Source organism: Bombus pascuorum, chromosome 1 (genome assembly GCF_905332965.1).
Source record: "Bombus pascuorum chromosome 1, iyBomPasc1.1, whole genome shotgun sequence".
Classification (NCBI taxonomy): domain Eukaryota; kingdom Metazoa; phylum Arthropoda; class Insecta; order Hymenoptera; family Apidae; genus Bombus; species Bombus pascuorum.
Window position 1 is genome coordinate 2,527,048 of NC_083488.1, and position 20,845 is coordinate 2,547,892.

Consider the following 20,845-nt stretch of genomic DNA (forward strand, 5'->3'; position numbering starts at 1 on the left):
CTACCTTATCAAGACGAAAAATCAGGAGAAAAATTCTCTTCTGATTTTTCTCGACCATCCTGATAACGTTACCATTAATTTCAAAAATATTGATCGTTTACAATAACTGATTCGAATAACGCTACCTTAGCCTACCTTATCAAGATGAAAAATCACGAGAAAAATTCTCTTTTGATTTTTCTCGACCATCCTGATAACGTTACCATTAATTTCAAAAATGTTGATCGTTTACAATAACTGATTCGAATAACGCTACCTTAGCCTACCTTATCAAGACGAAAAATCAGGAGAAAAATTCTCTTCTGATTTTTCTCGACCATCCTGATAACGTTACCATTAATTTCAAAAATGTTGATCGTTTACAATAACTGATTCGAATAACGCTACCTTAGCCTACCTTATCAAGATGAAAAATCACGAGAAAAATTCTCTTCTGATTTTTCTCGATCATCTTGATAAGGTAGGCTAAGGTAGCGTTATTCGAGTCAGTTATTTTAAACGATCAACATTTTAAAAATTAATGGTAACGTTATCGTTATCGATGATTTTTTTGGCTACTGTTAAACAGTATCGATATCGTATCGATAACGATAACACAAATTTTCCGAATCAAGTTCGATCCAAGGTGAATTGCCCAACTTAATCGAAATATCCTATTGGCTTAAATAACTCTACCTTGTTCTATTGATCACGAAGAGGAAAGACGTTGGAAATGAGAAGCGGAAGTACGAAAGGAAAAGCGAAAATTAGAATTGCCTCGAAATTCCTTAAGCGGCGTCGAGCGCTCATTTCTTCGTCCGCCAAGGTGAACGGATACGTATCGAAAGCGAGCGTAATTGTCATCGAGACAAAACGTTGTTATCGGTCCGTATAAAGTCTCGGCGAATGCGCGATGATTCATTTATGAGGTCCGCTCGAATAGGCGATTGTACGTGAAATCGGTCGATCATTTACGAAAAATAGCGGTCGGGAACGTGAAAGAACCACAAAACAGCGGGGAAAATGGTATCGGTGGAATTCAAGGGCACGGATAATGGTAGCGGAGCGAGGTAGTAGAGGTGAACGTCGACCGCGAATAAATCGCGTCTGAACAATTCCGGGAAAGTTCGTGCCTCGTTCTTTGCCTCGAGTGTTTCAGAAACTTTGGAAAAGTCGATGGTTTCTACTATTCTTCGCCGTTTTGTTTCTCTTACTGTTATAGTAATATAAACCAAGAATAAGAACTGCAGGAAAACGAGTTTGACCATTTCGCAATTTCACGACGAATATCTGATACTATGACAAATTAGACGTTTTAAATTACAGGTTTTTGTCGCATAATTGACTTTAACAATTTTACAATTCCATACGAAATAGCAGAGCGAGCTGATCCGTGATTTATAATATTTATATGCGTAGAATTTAACTTGTGTCTTATTATCGTTAATTTATCGCCTAGACTGCGAGTATTCGTGCGAGTGTATATTTTTACGAACACGATCGAAAAGATCGTGTAACTGAATTCAAATGGTGTTACAGAATTTCGGAAATTCTCGTTCGACTTGCACGAAATTTCTCAATTTTTGCCTCGTGCTTCTCCATACCAAGGACACGCAACACCATCTGAAAGAGCTATCTATGTAAAACATGGCAACAAGGTCATTTGTAGAAACGTGGAGGCGCAAGATACGTAGGAGACGCACGTTTAAGCACGGGATAACCGTTACAAAGTCCTTATCTCTTCCTTTTCGTGTATCTCTCGAACGATGGCAGCGCAAAACGTCAAAAACACGTCGATGTTGGAAGGCATTCGGATGTCTGCCAGCCAGGAATAGAGGTACTTGCAAGAGCATCGTAGAGAGGAATACGAACACCGGATTCCTTTTCCGGGAATCTGGGAATCCATGGAATCCCGCGATCGTTCGCCCGTGTGAATTCCACACGGGAACATACACGCGTGCGTACGTTGCACACGCCGTGGAAAAGATTTACGATCCTTTTCCAGCGAGTGGAAAGCCGCCCTTGCAGCGTGCCCACGAGACTAGTTATCGAGCCTCGGATCGAATTTGAATAAGTATTCGAATAAGTATTCAGTGGGATGGCACAGAATGTGGAAGCAGTTTCGCGAGAAAGGCCGTGGATTTTTCAGGTTACGACGTCTGTCGTTCACCTTGCGGACGTCGTCGCCCTTTTTCATCGCGTTACGCGCGCCATTCAGAACAGGTCGTTGTTCATTCTTACGTTCCAAGTGCCGTTTACACGGTGCTAAGCCGCTGCGCTGATTCCGTTGCCCGAGGATAACGAACGCGAAACCGAGGATTTAAAGGTTCTAACTAGCGGTGCCGCGGGTGGTCCTCGAGTTGGCCAACTTGCCAAAAGGAAAATTAAGACGAATGCGAGAGATGCTGAAGTAATTATTTCAAGAAAAACTCTACATCTTTTCTTTTGTACATCCGTGACCTGGAGACCGCTGTTACGAAGAGAATAGAATTTAGTGAAAAAGATTGAAAATAAGGGGAGGTCCATATTATCGTGCCCTTGGATATAAATTTTGTTTCGGGTTACAAGGTCTAGAAACAAAAGAGCTATAAGTAGATTTCTATTGCTTCTTCTTGTAGCCTCCGGCTAGAGCTACACACCAAGCTTAACTTTTTGTTAATGTCCTTTGCTATAAATATATAAACGTGCTCCCTATCATATTCTTATTGTATCGTAACACCGAAAGAGCGAGAAATATATATATATTTTTCTATTACAAATTCATCTACTCGTCCCTCATCGTCAGTCAACCTCAACGGAAGAAAAGATATTTTCTCGCGATTTGACGCTAATTTTCCTCGCATCTATGAAAGCAAACGTTTAAGACCGTCTCGAATCTCGTCAGTCCTTTTCAGTTGGCTAGTTCGACTCAACTTGACTATGTCTATGGAAAGTTCTTATTCGGCACACGGCCGGACGCTCGGTTGAAATTTGGTGAAACTTAACGAAGCGATGTAAAGTTGCGGGCTGATAAGAACGAGCAATTAAAACCGCGAGGGAAGGAGGAAGCTCTTATCAGGGCCACGTATCCTCGTTGTCGCTCTGGATCCATAGCATTTGTCAGGGCCACCGGTATATCCTTCGTGGGTACGATATGCAAAACGTTAACCCACATTTCGCTGATGTATAAATATTTATCGGCGAAGAAGCCAGTTTCGCTAAACTAATCGAGTCTCGCGGAAAATAAGACGCATAGATCGGGCAATCGGTGTCGGTTACTGTCGGTGACTATAGGTGCTGGTATCGGTACCGTTGCCTCCTTGAAACGATACATCTTATTTCAGCGACGAACAAAAGCTCAGGGTGTCCGTGAAATACTAGTCGACTTACTCGTTAACGTCGGTCGAGTCAAATTTTACCACGTGCTAGTTGTAAATGTAATTCGATGTTCGCGTTAACTTTCCAGTTGAACGTGCAACTACGACAGATGTTGGTGTACCTTTATAAACTTATTTAAAAGATACACGCGGTTGTTTGTCCGGTAACCGAGCCGAATATCTGTTACTTTGTTCACTGATGAAAATGGTCTCCTGCGAATATCCTTTGAAACGTTGCAATGATGTAAATTACGCATTGGTCGGTTTTGAGGTCGGTGGTCACTTGGACACGTTGGCCCTGTTGCCCCTTTGTTGGCGGTTCTGTCTTCTTTGAAGCTCTCGGTGGCACGATCGTGTAAAACCAACTGCTGGAATTCGCGCAACTTGTCAGCTGTCTCTTTGCTTTCCCCAAACGTAAATGTTCAAAAATATCCACAGACTGGACGTTGCACGACTCGATCTCGCTCTCTCGCTTTAACGTTCGTTGTGCAATTTTATTGTTTCTTTTCCATACGATGGTATTTAATCGCTGAATGTATTCGATCGATACGATCGATTGTTTTTATTAATAGACCGAAGAAGAATTACCAGTTAAAAGATTAGAAGCTCGTATTAGTTGGATCAAGATGCGCCATTTGCGTTGCAATTCCTACGTCATACATCGAACGTAACGGTAATTGATGGAAATAGACAAATATCAAGTAGTGGAAGTTTACTTGGCAAACTCGATGGAGAGATCGAACAGCTGTCAATTTTACGACAGCAGGTAATTTCATGAAAACGATTCCTCCAATGACAGTCCATGAATCTAGCAGCTCGCTTTACGGCCTCGTAAAGTCCGAGTTTAAGTTTAAGTTTCATTATCATCGTCGAACGAACCCTTTATACGTTCGTTTTGTGTCGGTTTTACAATCGAGCAATTTCCAAAAGATCGCGTACCTACGATCGAATACGCAATTTCCTACGAAAACCAATGTCCAATCGTGTTTCATCGTTGAAGAATTTCGAAATGACGCCGCCTCTTTCGCTATGCGTGATTTAACGCCGGGACTTTGTTTCCAGGATCGTAATAAATTTCTCGGCCACGTTTTTCTTTCTCACCCGTTGTCATCTAACGTCGGTTAATCCTTCGCAGACGGAAAGCGATAAATTTAAAGAAGATCCTTGGAGGAAGCCAGCGTTCAAGGTTGTCGGTTCTTTTTGAAAATCCTCCAAGTCTGTTGATCCTTGCCTGGTGCGAAGCCCTAGACGGTTTTATCCACGTTTTTCTTTTCTTCGTCTGCCCTGTGCTTTCATAAACGCGAAATGATAGAGAGAGAACCGAGATCGTCGGAGGATGTCGGCAAATTTTTTAGCAGCAAGACTAAGCAGCGCTTTCAAGGAAATAAAAAGAGAGGAAAATGGAAAAGGAAGACACATTTTTACCTATTAAAACGGCGATGTTAGCTATTATACGTCGTTATTTTTTCTTAAAATAAGAAACTTGCATCGAAGAATTCGAGGTTTTTGCGCGTGCAAGTTCTAGCGTATTTTCGATTCGATAAATTGTTCGGAAGTTGCTATATTCCTATAATCCTCGGGATTATCGGCTTTTGCTCCCATAAATTGTACGAGTGCTTAAAAAGCTAACAACTCGTGGGAACAAGTTTGAAGAGCGGATACGAAAGAGCAAAATTCCATATTTCCATGACAGCTTGAATTTAATTTCTAATTCTCGCGTTCGTGGTCAAACTTTCGTCGTCGTTCCCTTCAGAATTTCATCCGCAAAATTCTATCTCTGATAAAATACAAAGTTGGTCGAAACGGTCAACAAGTGTCGTCGCTATTACGCACACGGTGTATATAGACAAATTTCATCCGATCGTTTACTTCTTATCCGGCCGTTGGGAATTTCTGCAGCAAGGGACATTGTTCTTTTGTAATGAACGAAACTCGTTGATCGATCCGCGAGGAAGGCACTGCCATTGTCCATGGGATCGATATCCGTGAGAAGTTTGATGACGAGTCGCGCATAAAATGGAATTTCGTTCGTCGAATTGAAATTTAATCGACACCGTTAATCTCATTATCAGTCGATGTTGTTTTACGTTCTCTTTGTTCCGAGCTTGCTTCATTGTCTTCGTTCTCACGTATTTTCGATTTGCATAATTACAATCCCTTCATCGTTCTTCTCATGACACGACGTTCTCAAGGTCCCCTTCTCTTTTCCGTTGTGTCGATTCTTTTCAAATGCTTTGCTCGATCGCAGAAAAACAAAATCGAAGATTTTGCACCGGTGTATTGCCAGGGGATAATCGAATCTCGTGATTGGCCAAGCACGTTGGATACAGTTTTATTCAGCAGGTTGGTCGAGTTTCATAGCAGGGATGTTAAAAGACGAAAGGGAAGGAAAGCGAATCGACGTTTATGTGCGCGTCCTCTTGGCACGTTTCCATCGTGTACCGTTGAGCATCGAGAGAAAAGGAAATAGCGCTTTCTGGGTGGGCCTTAATTAACTTGTTCCTTTGCATACTTGAATACGTTCGAGCGTGACTACGTTCGCAAGTTTGCCGACACTGACTTTCATTTACCGTCGTGTCGAAAATCGTTTTAATTGTCTCGTTTGATTTTTATCTTTGCTTCGTTAGCGTAGCTTCGTGGGTATCGTTGCTCCTTCCGTTTCCCTATCCAGTTCAAAGGTTCGGAGAACGTTTTAACTTTGTTCGTTCCCGATGACGACTTTAGTTGCCAATAACGGTAATACAAACGTCAATAATATTTTTCTATTTGCGTAATAAATGTTTTTCAAAATGATGGAATTTATGGAGAAGATAAAAGAAGAACTTGCAATTTGGATGGAAATATCTTGTCACGTATCTCGAAGCATAGGGTTCGCGTATGGCGAGCATGCATGTTAATAGAAGCGAAAATTCAAGTCTCTGGAAAGGAAGGAAACGAAGCGTTCCGAAGGGTTTCCAGATTTTATAGCTTCGCGACCTCTGCACGAAATTGCCCTCTTTCTGTTTGCGCAAGCTTTCTTCCGCCTCTGATTTCCGCAGATACTCACGTACTTTTTTACCAAGATTTTTCTCCCGGCGAGACTGAATAAACAGGCGGAGTCTCTGCGTGATTCTCAGGTTGTTTGCGTAGTAAATTAATGCCCTCCTAAAAGACGTCTTCCGTTTCGTGTAAGAAGATGCTTAGATTAGAAATGGAAAGTATATGTTGAAGGGAGAACGCCTCGTGTTATCAAAAAACAGGAAACATAAATATTTCTATTTAGACAACAATTCCGCGTTAAATGAGAATTTAAATATTTGGAAACTCGTTGGTTCGCGTTTTGAAGTTGAACGTTCGAAAAAATTTGCATCTGTTTTTAAATACGAGATAATTTTCGAAAGTATTAAAGAATACGCTTTGCATTCGAAGGATACATATTCAGTAACGTACAAGTAGAAGGATAACTGAACAACGAGACTTCGCGTTAATCGACAGCTTCTGGAAGTTGTTTTCATTGCTCCAATTTCAGTATCAACGCGAATTCACGTATTATTTCAACTTTTCGTTTGAGTTACTTTTACTCGACTCGTTCTATGGGTTTTCCAAGCAAGATAGAACAGAGTTTTTTTTTTTTTATTTTATTTTGGTTATTTTACAATTTGTCCTTATGGAGACATTTGGTAAAGTGTTATATCTTATTGGTGAAGAAAAAAAAATAAAATAAAAATAAATATAGCATGTGGGTGGCTACCTCCAGCGGGGTGCCAGCTTCGTTTTTTCTAAGTTATATCTTTTATGGGATAGAACAGAGTGACGTCCGAGAGAAAATGTAAACATCTTTCCGTCCAACTTGACATTATACTTGCAAATTCCACTATATACATGGATGTGCAAATTTTTCATCCGATAAACAAGCATAGCGATAAGCATCGCGCAATTAACAGCGACAATGAAAATATCGCGTCACTTATTGTTGAAAGCATGTATTTCGCATAACTAGACGGCAAACGGACAATTTCCTAGTCATCGAACGATCGTTTCTTCGCGAAGGGGAATTTTACGCAATGCGATTCCACGTTTAATCTAATGCAATCGATCGTTACGTTTTCGTTTTTGTTTCAGATCGTCAGACCACTGGGGAAACAATGGCCTTCGATTCTACGGGAAATAAAATTCTACGGGCCGTCTGAGATTCCGGGCAACTTTCGCGACCAGAAGGTATTAGTTCCTCGAACTCTTCGGTTCGCCTTCGAAAGTTGTTCGAGTGGTGAACAAAGAACAAGAAGAGGAACCGTTGGACGAGGGACGACGAGCAAACAAAAAGGGAAGAAAGCAGAAAGGAAGGATCTTGCCAATTACTGCCGCTCTGGAATAAGGTAAGTCAACCGCGTTTTCAAATTTTCAAGAACTTCTCCGATATCATCCGAGTAACTACCGTCGAGCCACCCTTTATCCTGTTGTAGAAAGTTTGCTTTTTCTCCCTCCACGATCGGTATTACGTTTCTTATCGGCTATTTTCTCTCGTGGATTAACGTTTTGTCCCGTTCTCGCTACTGGCTCGTTTCCCAGACTCTTACGAGTTTCTTTAATTGAAATTCTGCGAATTTCTTCGCGTTTCTTTTCGTAATACCGATACACAGGTGACGTATTTTATACTTTGCTTCTTCTTACGCCTCGATATCGCGACTTTCTTTCTCTTGTTGATTTCAATTATTACGAGAAAATGAGAATCAATATCGTAGGTATTTAAAAATTCTTCGTCGAATCGAATAACAACGATTTTACCGAAATACTCGTAAACGGAACAAAGTTTCTCTTCTTACGATATAACATAGTTGCGATAAAGTTCTGTCGATTGTTACATCGCACTTTTACGCATCGTTCGAACGTCTTTGCGTTCGCGTATCGTCTGCGCGAATTTAATCACGCGAGTTTAAGGTCTCGGGGTTTAAGATCGTGCTTAAGAGAGAAAAAGCTTGAAATAGCGCAACGAGTCTGCGCTGAGGGACAATCTCGTCCTCTTGGGTTTCCGATGTTGACAACTATTGACTCCATTTGTCTCCCTCGTTGTCCCATGTATCTTACTTTATGCTAACGTTTCGCACGTGATGTTCCAACGATAGCCGCTGTGGGTCACGTTTCTTACGAGTGCACTTAAGCTGCAAGGTCTCCCACTCGCGTATAAGAATTTGTCGCAACGCTGGAATTTCATGGTCTTTATGAAGTAAATCTCCGCTAAGTTGATTTTGAAAAGTCGACCGGCCAGCTTACGCCTCTCAGCAAACACCGTCAGCGTCTTATCGCGTTTCTGCGTCTTTGTATTCACCCTGGTTGCTTTACGTTTTATACTGCGTATCGAAGCAACATCTAAAATGTTATTCTCCAATGATAAATTTATTAGCAAGAGAAAGCGCCAAACGTTATATTTTGAATCTGATGTTAGAACCCTCTTGTACGATAATTTACCTCGTAATTTCAGTACATTGTATCTCCCGTACAACGTTGTACAACATGGTTTCACTCTAACACGAGTCGACGAATTGGAGAAAACGCAAACCGAAAACTTAAATATTTAAAAATTTGAATATTAAAAAGTTTGAATGTTTGAAGATTGAAATATTGTACGAAATTGACAAGTTATAGGGTGCAGATTTCTTTTGTTACAATTTTTATATTTATTTTATATTTTATTATGTATTTTAATATTAGGTCGTCCGAAAAGTTTCCTTCGTTTTATAAGAAAATAATAGATGCACATTTTCCGTTGTATATTATTTCATCGAATTACGTGTGATCCATCTTCTTCTATCAAAATAAAGATTACAACGTTCGACAGATTAGGTTCCACGTTTGTATAAAGATACGTCGTTGTAAAAGACGGGTCTGTAAAGGAAAGACACTTTCTGGACAACTTAATACGAATCGCATCGTATCGCTCGCAAAACGTTTTCAATTTCGGTTTCCGATCGATTCCATTCGCACGATAGAACACTCGAATTCAGATAAGGGAGTTTCGATCTAGACAACGGAGAAGCGTTAGTACTCCTTGGAATCGATTCGAATTAATTTCACAGTTGCTCGCCTCGTGCAACAGCGGTCTAGTTTTTGGAGTTTCTGCACGTTCGATGTCTTTCCTCTAATATACGAGACTCGAGGAATCTAGGGATTCCTCTCTCGGGATTTATGCAACATTTTTGCGGCAGCGCGGCGGGCTCGTATTCCGGTTGTTGGTTCTGTCTTAGCTAGTGCGGTGGAAGTGCCAAGCGAAATGGAGAGCCCTCGACGATCTAAAAATGATTTCCACCAGCCAGAAAATGCTTCGTTCTACATCGTGGTAGGATTATAATAGAGTTATTCCTCGAGCAAAGGAATCGAGAACAATTCCAAGTACCTTGTATTATCGCGACGTTTCTCGCTTCCTCTTCTGTGACGGTATTTTATTTAGAATATTCGTGACCTTAACACTAACCTTACCAGGCTTTGTCGGACGAAGAATTGACATAAAGTTAGACGAACGAAAGAAATAAATAATACTTTCTTACATTAACCCCTTGGTCTACGCGCTATCTACCGATCTGTCATAGTAAGCAAGAACTTTGGTCGCGCGCTGTGTCATTCATTTGTTCAGCCTTGTGCCCGAACTGGTGCAAAATGTATACTTCTTATGACATGTATATTTAGGAGCTACAAAAGGAATTGTGAAATAATAAACATCGTTTGAGGACAAATAGTGTTTTTAAGATGTCTGGGGCGTAATCATGATCAATTGATCAGTTAGCAAAAACAATTTGTTATTTCAAAGTGGTGAATCACTAGCAATTTGTAAATTACCTCTCGTGGGTTGCGCTTATAGCACAAATTCTTCACCACGAGTCTCGCTCGTGGTTAAAGGTCAAGGGGTTAACAAAAATTGAGAGACGGATCGATCAAATAGTATAAGAACTTGCATAAAGTTAGATGAACGAGAGAAACAACAGCGAATGTGGAATTTTAAATTAAATTTTTAGACAGATCGTTTGACCAGACCTGGTAAAGTTAGCGTTAACCAAACGATAAGTCGCTCTTCTAGTCGCTACAAGTATCGTTTTCTTCGTGATTACGAAACGAAAGTAACGAATACCATTGAAACGTTAAAAGTTGAAAATTTCGAAGATAGCAGGATAGTAGGATTAAAAAACGTATGTAGGATTCCTCAAGGTAGGAGCGATTACAGCGAAATAAATTTTCTTCAAGTTATAGATATCGCGAGTGATTTTTATCTATTCTTTTATCCAGACCGTTTTGACGAAGGTTATACGAAACTTTATCTTTAAATAAGATATACGCAGTTAATTGCGATTAGATTTGCTATAATGTATTTGTGACAGGAAGGTTTTTCAGAGTATAGTCGATCTTGAGGTTGTTCAATGTTAATTTAACGTTGTTTAACGCTAAGCTTCTCGACCTTTTGATAAAAGTGGAAGTGCAAACACGAAGAATACAACGTAAAATGATATGTAGGAATGATTAATGATCACGTAAGAATTCATAAAATGTTACGCGTTGAAACGAACTGAAATTTTGTCGTACTTTGTGATATCAAACGACACAGAGAAATAATTCAATCCTCGTTACCGCATTGAAAAAATTTACACATTTTTAGAATTTCCTATTATATTATTTCCCTATTATATTATATTATTATTATACTCTTTAGCGAGAATTTCGGTATTCGAGAGCTTGGATTACACGTTCCAAGCATGTTAATTAAGAAAAAACTGTGATAATTAAAACTTGCTTTAACGAAATTAATTCGAATAATAATCATATTTCAAGCTATATTCGTGATATTTGACAGACAAATCCAACGAGTTAGTAATTTTGTTTGAACAAAGTTCTCCTATAGCGTAACTTTACGCTGTATTAAATATTAGATCTCAGAACAGACTGCGATAAGAAATACTCAAAGACATTGATTGCACATTGAGATGTTTATTTTCGATCGTAAAGCGGTAGATTACACGGTACATAGATTAATTATACGTCCTGTTTTGCTTGTTTTGTTCTTCATAAATCGGCCAATTTAAAAAAAAAAAAAGGTTCTATTCAACGTTTTGAAATCTCGCATAAAGTTACACACTCGATATTTATTATAGAGGAATTTTATTGAAATTTCAGAATGTTTCGTGCAACGCACGTAATATATTTACAAAAGATTTCTACCAACGTTGGAATACTTTCGTAAGCTACACAATTGCCCAAGCAAATATACTTTCCGATTATTTTTATCGAATATTTGATTTATTTATAAGTTTCTTCTATCGGATCCACTTACCTCGGATACGAAATTGCAGGAATTCTCGATGAAAGTAGTTTCTACCCTATGGAAAGGTATCACGGTACAAACTTTGTTCTTCTCCAAGTTTCTGCAATTCATTTCCTTCGCGGTGCACCTGCAGACCAGTACACACGTACACGCGTATTCTGATCGATTTGAGAGACTCTTTTCAACTAGAACAGACTTTGAGATTCCTGTGCTTTGCATCCTGCTTTCAGATATTCCTACAGAACCGATATCGGATGTTTGCTTCGCTATATATCTGCAACTATTTTTCTTTAAAGGAAAATAGTTGAGACAGATCGCCGCGAATCGAATCGATTTTCTTGCCCGGAAGTTCATATGGTTTAACATTGCGATACTTGTTCATCAATTTCGAGAAACGATCGTACTTCGCGAGATTAATCGGTCGTGAGGTCGTAAGTTTCTTTCGAGGAACGTTCAGTAGCAGCCACCATTTTTCTATGACATCGACAGTGGAAAAGTACGTTTCCGCGAGGGAAATAATTACACTGGTTTTAGATAGAAATTGAAACGTACTTGTAGATATTTTATTCTTTTATCAGAGATACTTGTTCGAAATACGTTACATGTAAAAATGATGTTTCTCCTTATCAGAAGTTACTGGTAAAGATAAATTACATCTAAAAATCATTCCTCTCGAGATAACTGCTTTATCTTCGATAAACCTATGCTTCCTTAAAACTTACAAAAATTAGAATTCCTTCGAACTATTATTCGTCTGTTTCGTAGCGTATTTGTACGAGTGTTTGCTCTGTCCTTTCCACCTGTACAACAAACTATCTTTTCCAGAATTACTTTACAAATTACACATCTTTTATCTTATCTGTGTGTAAAGAAAGAGAACTACCTGAAATCGAAGATTCCATAGAAAGATAAATTTACATACGTTTAACTTACATGCCTTTCTCTCTATTATCTTCATTGCTTCTTTCCTTCTTTCTTTTTTTTTTTTTTTATTCTTCTTTTTTTACTCTTCGTGAATGAATTTTTCACGACCGAAAGATGGATAATGATTTTTCTCTCTTTCCATCGTTCTCTCGAAAATACGTACTATGCGACAACCACTCGTATTATACAAGAGATTAAAGTATACATAACTGCAATAACATTGCATAATCCATTGGATAGACTATCGGTGCTTCGTATAAGCGGAACATGTACTTATTCGTTCGAGCGTTTGTTTCGCATTGGCCGTTATTCGAAGCAATCTGAATGGAACATACCGATGCAAATACACGTTTGCGCGACGATACGGTAGCCTGTTTACGTTGAAGATCGCGTTAAATAATCGTCAAGGCAATTCGCCGTGTAAGTTAATGCGAGCATGCAAACGAGCGGTGCACACTGTGCAAGTAAACAGCCACGCTATTAAGATAGCTGGGGAAACAAGAAGCAGAATCCACGAAACTCGCGCTCTACTTGCCTCGTATATTACATCGGGGATAAGAGTCGGTGAAGGGGAACGGACGATAAACGTCACGCTCTCGTCACCACATCGTCACAACAGACCATCCCCAAATTTTCCGTTAATCGATGTCCCGATACTCGATCGTTCCGCGCACCTGCATATTCGGTATTTCAATATCCAAACGACTACTGTATCAAAAAGGAGCAAACTGTGCTATTCCCAACGTTAGAAAATACAATCGCTATTCTACAAAAAGTTTATATAACGCCATAAAAATATCTCTGAAAGAGTAAATGTAAAGTTTACATTGGTATTCTGAAAGAGATATATCAATTCTACGTAGAAAGTTATATTTGTTCGGTCAAAGTTTGTAGAAATGGCCGAAAGAAGAGACGCGAGAGCTTTGCTCCGGTCGCGTGATCGCAGAGATAGACGCCTGATAAAATCACGTACCGGTACACGGCGGTATAAATCGATTCGTTATGTGGGCAACGGGTATCGATTATTATCGTAGGTTCGTGCCGATTTATTGCCGCTAGAACGCCCCGTTCCTCTTTGTTGGCGCCACTTTCTACAGGCGCTGCCGTGTGTGCGTGCACATCGCTCGTCGGCCGACTCGACGCGTTTCCTACGAGTCGCATTAATATTTCGCAGGTATGCGCCGCTGATTGCGCCGCTGTCCAAGAAATCCCGATAACGAGGAAGCGCGACTAGTACACGGAAGGACGTGCTGTAATCACTCGTGAGAATTTTCATAGGAAAACGTAATCGCGTTGAATTTCTCGCGGTCGTATTCGCGTAAGCGAGTGGCGGAAAATTTTCACTGTTAGTGTCGTTTTTGATCCTTCGTTTCTTTACCTTTCTTCGCCGTTCGGTATATGTGGACGTTGTCGAAATTACATCCAGTTGCATCCATTTATCTGAACGCAAAGAGATACTATTGTTCGAATGAGAAGTCGTGGATAGTGGGCAGAATCGATGAACTTCTATTATACGAACTGCTTGTCTCCGAGGTCGGATAAATGGGATTCTACTCTAGTTGCAGTTCCACAATGGTAACTATTATTGACTGATAAACTTTCTTATAAGAATGGAACGTTCTAGTGAGTAACAGATTGCGGATATCTATACAGAATTCATATTCTGATGAATTAAATTACAAGTAAATATTCCATTTTGGATATTTTACTAATTTTAGTAATTAGCGTTAAATGGATCTTTAGATGTTTGAAAAATTAATCAAATTATATGTTAAGAATTTGGGTAATTTTGGAAAGTGCCATTTTTCAGTAGCTCTAAAGGAAGTCGTCATCTTTTGTTTCCGGCTACAAGTCATATTTAATCCTTGATATTTAATATGCACACTAATTTCCGGCATCTCTGCTTTGCATAGAATTTACTTCATTTCCGGCACTGGTTCGCAAGCCGAGCGTACCATACAAGAATATGGAATAGCAAAAATTTGCACAATTTCGAGCTACCATTTTCTACTGTAAGAATTTACCATTATTACCAAAAGCAGTTTCTGCTGCTTCTCCTACCTTTGACTCCGCCACAGCTAAATAATTGATCCTTTCTCTGCAAATTGCTATGCACCTCGCTCGCCTGCAACATTCAACAAGTTGCTTTTTACCTTTAGTCTATCAACTTTTAGAGTTCCTTTCCTAAAGTAATTACACACGCTGTGCAACTACATATATCTGAGAAAGTTGTTGGAAATTTTTACATACAGTTCGAATTGTTAAGTTTGATAATTTCTTGATACGCTGGTACGCGCACCTGTACCGTACTACTATACTCATCTACTATTTATACGTTGCCACTCATACCTGGTTATTTAGTATAATCGGCTTCATACGTATACATTTTGAGTTAAAATAAATAATACCTAAGATATCATCCAAAGAATAATTATCCGCCGTATTATCATTTAATATAATATATTCCGCAGTAGAATATGTGAAATTGAAATTTATGTCTAAGATATTAGATAATTATCCTACACATGTCTAATATCTGCTTGCCATTTAATATCATACATTTACTGTCATTACCGTTTCTTATATGCCCACGTAATTCTACGGTATTATCACTTAAAATTAAAATCTTCGCCAGAACTTTACCTTTCTTGTTCACTTTCTTCCAACGAGAAATTAGTGCTGAAGTTTGCATTCGAGCTTGATAATATCGTTTCGATATCTTTTATAGTCGTACGCCGATGCTGTAATATTCTACCGGAATCTAGCGGATCAAAGGGTAGTGCGCTAAAACGTCCGTTGAACAGCATAGCCGTTACGTTTAACACACGTTGGCGTTAAGTCTTGGTCGGCTCTACCGCATCAATCATTCAGGACTCTTCCTGCCTACGTGCTTCTTTTCCGTCTGAATAACTGCTCGCAAATAATTTATACGGTTGGCGAGTAATGGTTTCGAGCTAGTACAACATTACCAGCTTTCTTGTCTCGAGAAACTCTGATTCCTACTTAGCTGTTGAAACGTCATCAAACAATGCACACGGCTGTCCTGTTACAGTCGATAGTTCTATTTGCGTTCAACTATGTTGGATTATACGAAATTGTCCAAGTGGTCATCACTTCCAAGAAAACTCTACATCTGGTCTCTTAGTTTTTTGAAGAACTGGAGCCATCGACAGCGTATAGACGAAAGACTGCGTCGAAGACAAACCATAAACAGTAGATAGGCGACGTTGGCTTCAGGGCTTAGCGGATCTGGAGCAGCTCAATTATATTCCGATTTGTATTTACACTTCAGTATTTCAAAAATATATTTTCTACCTTACAATTTATCCTCAAAAATGAATATACAGTGAGATACAAAAAGTACCTGTACACCATTGCATAATTATTAAATAGCAGTTGGGAAGGTTTCTTAAACATTTTGTTTGTAGTTTCATGCGAGGATTAGGGATAAATAGTTTAGAGAAAGTTACAAGAGCGACATCATAGGTAGAACGAAGCGTCTGTAGTAGACGTGAATTCGCATTCTCCCGCATTCAATCGTAAGGTTACAGATACGTGAACTTACGTCACTCGCATGCAGAGCGTTGAGTAGTTGAAATCGCAACCTATTGTCATGTAATTGTTCGCGCAAATTCGTTCAACCTTTAGCTGCTGCGATTTCGCGAGCGTGTTTCTACGCTGACTGTCGTACATCGTCTAATGTAGTTGACGATTCGTTAAGAAATTTCATTTTGCATCGAACCCTCCCATTTCAATCAGAACGTGCAATATCACGACATTACGTCCGTATTTAAGCAACTAACGTATCGCGTTCCACCCTTGTTTATACGCGTTTGGATCGTTTGTACATTTGTTTCGTCAAAATGATAAAAGTAGAATCGTAATGTATTCTTATAGGAATTTCAGTTTGTACTTTAGAATTTGAAAGTTTTTATCAATATCGATTTATTGAAAAAAAAACTTAGAAGATAAGTCAATAAATGACGTACTTGTTGGGACGGATCATTGGGGTGAATTAGTCCTGTAACAAGAATATCGATATATTACGCAACTTGATTTTAAAGAGAAAATGAATTGCTAAAGTTACATAGATTCAAGTTTTCGTAATAAATAATATGCAAATATGGCCTACGTCTCTTGCCCCGCGAAAGTCTTACCTCGTAAGTAAGGCATTTACACGCTGTTTTAATACTATACGTGATCATCATCATAACAGACAATTCTTCGCTTTATTCGCGTACAGCTCGATTCACGTCTCAATTAATATTTTCTAATGTGTTCTAATTTATAAATTACATTCTATTTCCACGAATGGTTTGAAATATACGGGTTTCTTTTTGTAAGAGTAAAAATTATTTTGTCGCAAAAAGGTGCTTAAATATGTTTCGTCGAAGCATTATTTGCTACATCGTATGACGTCTTCCAGTTCGCGTAAAAATGACGAAAAAATTATTCTTGGAAATACAGGTTATATTTAGCCAGATTTCGCAACAAAATACGAAATTGGAAAACTCGAAACTCGAGCATATCGAAGAAAAACGTAGGATATTATATCTCATCGCGAATAACTTTTTCCAACGGCGGGTAAACGAAGGTTTGGCCGGAAATAATTCGATCTCCTCGGTTCACTCGAGGGTAGAAAGCAAAAATCATGCTCGTTCAGAATCTGCCGTGAAATTGCTGCAAGTAGCGTCGCGGATAATCAAGTTGGGCCGTAATTCGCGTTGTGTACGACGCTCCGGCGAAGTGAAAACGATGCGTCGCGCAGCAACAAGTTCGTACGTTCGCTCGTTCGATCGCTATTCAACCGTGAGCGCGCGACTAAGGCCGAGATACCTTGCCTACGGTTTGTAAGTTTAATTAAACTGCGCGCGGAAGAATGTTCGTAAATTAATCTAACTTCATGCCGGCAATCCACGCCGATCGAATCTGTTTCTCCCTGTCTGCCGATCTCTTCCGTTTAATTAGCATCGCTCTTGTTGCTATCGATACTACGTCTTCTATTAAATTGTAACGTGTTTGCATTTTTTAGATTCAGACAAAAGCTTCCTGTTTTATTTTACTATTTCATTACTTGAAGATCGTAAAAGAAAAAGTGATCTATGATGTCATTTACCATGATAGACTCCAAAAAGTCAATTGGCTTCTGCAAGTATACAAATAGTTAATTAATTTCCATATGTTCTCTAATTAGATGCTAAAAGAGGACGATAAACCGGCAGATAACGATTCTGCTAAAACATTGTACACGATACGATAAATTATCGTATCTATTTCGGCTCGTTGAATTTTTATACTCTTCAAAACGGATCTATTGTAACAAGGAAGAATAGAGTTGCTGATCAGTGTCAATTGTCTGTGTGTACATTCAGCAAAATACGAATTAATCTCTAATCTGTTTCAAATGGAACATTGTACACTGATTGCACGTTCGTCGATACTTGCGAGAGTCATACGATTACGAGAAACGCATTTTACAATTTGATACTGCTTCCTTAAAAACATTATTAGTAAATATATTTTGATAGTAAAATATTTTTTATCGAAATTTCATTAAGAATTGTCGATATGCCATTAATTGATTACATCGGAGAATTTGTAACGTAATAACATGCTTCGAACTGTTTGGCGTACAAAGCGAATTAATTACGAATAAGGCAGTGACTTGAGTGGAACAGTTTGTCGCGGAATCTTGGCAGAGATATCGAAAAATTGAAGAATATCGATGTCGTGGAACTAAAAATAGACGTAGGTATGACACGATCCATTGAAAGCCATATATAGCGTTTTGGTCGAATGAATGAGATTCCCTTGACATTTAACTCTTTTGCTTCGGATGCCGCTTACTTGCCCGCGAGATGACCCGTGGGTATTAACGTCACTTATAGGCCACATTCACGAAATGATCTGTGGGCGCATATAGGCGGCGATCACGCGACGAATCTTTTGCCAATAGGTGGTATTGACAAAATTCGCAATCATGTAGCTTGCAACCCAATGCATTGAATGACGAGGACTTAACTGTCTACTAAACTGTCGCTAGACCAACGCGTATCTTCTCAAAAATCTTTCCAAGACCAAGAGTCTTGCTTCGCAAAGAAAAAGTTTCTAAATGTGGCACAAAAAAGATACAAAAACCGATATTCGTAACATCGACGTAGTTGTAGCGACACCGATGAAGCACAAAGAGCTGGATAGCTAATTTTAACTCACTAGCAATTAATTAACAGCCAACAAGAAGTTCAAAGAAACAGATAATGCTAAATGAATTAAAGGCTAATCTATTTCCAGAGGCCGATTTTCAACCAAATTACTCACTGTCCGACGAAAGATAGTACTTTTATACACTTTTCAAATCACCAGCGAACGTATACCTGTATTCGAATTATTACCAACCAACTGCCACGCCACTTTTCTAATTTTCCATGCATTAACAATTGCAATTTTCATTTCGGCGCAATAGTCCAGCAGGGACACTCGAGCCGAGTAATGAACGGAACGAAAATTGTACATCGATCGCGTCCTAAGGAACAGTCTTGGCGAAGTCCAGCTGAGGAAACAATACGGTAGATGATCGCGTGACGCATATACACATACATATACACATATACACGTACATGTAAACCAGTGGTGATCACGTGCACCGGGTGTCTCGTTTCACTTGCACGATTGTGGGGTTCCCTTTAATTATTGACCAACCCAGTGGACCAAGATGCACGCCACGTACAGGGGCTGGCTGGTGGTCACATTCGATCGTTACCATGGGAATCGTCGGTGTCGTGAAAGCTCAATTCCCCTGGCGAGCGAGCGTATAGCCCCCGCGTTTCGTACCGTTATTACAAGACTAATCTAACTTCGCACCGTAAACAATATTACCTGCAACTTCGCTATACCACGAAACGAGAAACGTTGGCTGCCTGGCTGCCTGGCTGCCTGGCTGCCTGCATATACGAGGATTCCAAGAGTAAATTTAGCCGCTCGAAATAATTAGCGGTCCCTTAGGTTCTTCTAGTTTAGATGCCTAATAGAGACGTGTAATTGTTCGTTGGAGGCGTTGTCACGTCAAATGATTGGCCTTAAGGCGCGTCCTTGTCGATGCTCGAGAACAGTTCACGAACAGCAGTTGGTCGTCTGTTTGTCGTCTGTAGACCGAGGATGTATTATTTACGTATTTTCGTATAAAAATTACAGTGTCGTTCGGGTGTTGTTTATACGAGACACGACTAGTTACTTGTTAGAAATTACTTTGCAAAATATGGCGTAGTAAGCTCATGCACGTAACAATGTACTCGGAATAATATTATAATACACGAAAAGCGAATAAAGGATTAAAATACAACATCGGATAATAGGAAAATTTTGGTATTAAACCGTCTGGCGGTGTAAATTGGCTCGTGGTAATAATTTTCGTACAAATGCGATGGCAGAAACGTGGGTATACCGTGGGCATTCGCGAGCAAATGGAGAAACGTGATACTCGCGAGCTTCTATGTAGTTCATATGTAGTCTGCCAAGGTTCGGCTAAGTTATAGTATCTAATATAGAGTCTGGTTCGCGCGTCGTGTCCTAAAGTTACACGCAAATCCTTTTTAATAAAACACAAAAATGTCGTGCAACGGTTTTATACGAACAGTAGGTTCTTTCCTATACCGAAAGTTACCTGTGCTAATTCCATTAAATGATTTCACCAGTCAAATAAAGCTACTTACTCGATACATACTTTATTTACTGTATTTTTTTTTTAATTTAAGCTTCAGAAACGATTTCTTAAACGATTTTTACCGAATTAATAATTATAAGAGAAATAAGAGAGATAAAAGAAAAATATAAGAAAATACACAACGTTCGTAACGTAGATGATCTTGTTATTGTCCAAGTAGGTAGAGAGTTGCGACCGCGTATAACGATGTATCCATAGATTGGAATAAAAGTCAGTACATGAAATATTTCGTCCGCAAAAGGATTAACGATAATAAATGCGAGATATTTTACGTTGTCAACAATGGATCTTTTTAATATTCTTATTCAGTTAATATTCACGTAATATTCGGTTGCGCACATTGAAGATTAAATAACACGAGGTATTTCATTCGTAGCGTCGCACAAACAAAATTACACTGTGAGGTGTCTGATCTGCAAATGTGAAAGGGTTAAAATATTGGTCACGAATGTTGTGATTGAAAACACGCACGATGTATGAAATTCTAATTATTATATACTCGAGAGCGGGGAATATTGCGAAAGCAGGTTATTATAAATCTGAAAGCAGAGCGAATGTTTTAATATTATTATTTTAATAGAG

At 39.2% G+C, this 20,845-nt stretch overlaps 1 protein-coding gene across 3 annotated transcripts in view; it reads left to right on the forward strand.

The window, feature by feature from the left end:
- The window catches only part of LOC132916113 (uncharacterized), a 139,579-nt gene that overhangs the window by 32,571 nt on the left and 86,163 nt on the right, over positions 1–20,845 (forward strand). For all 3 annotated transcript variants that reach the window (XM_060975901.1, XM_060975900.1, XM_060975899.1), the window contains exon 3: positions 7,437–7,690. The gene's annotated coding sequence lies outside the window, so the exon portion shown is untranslated. The remainder of the gene's footprint in view (positions 1–7,436; positions 7,691–20,845) is intronic.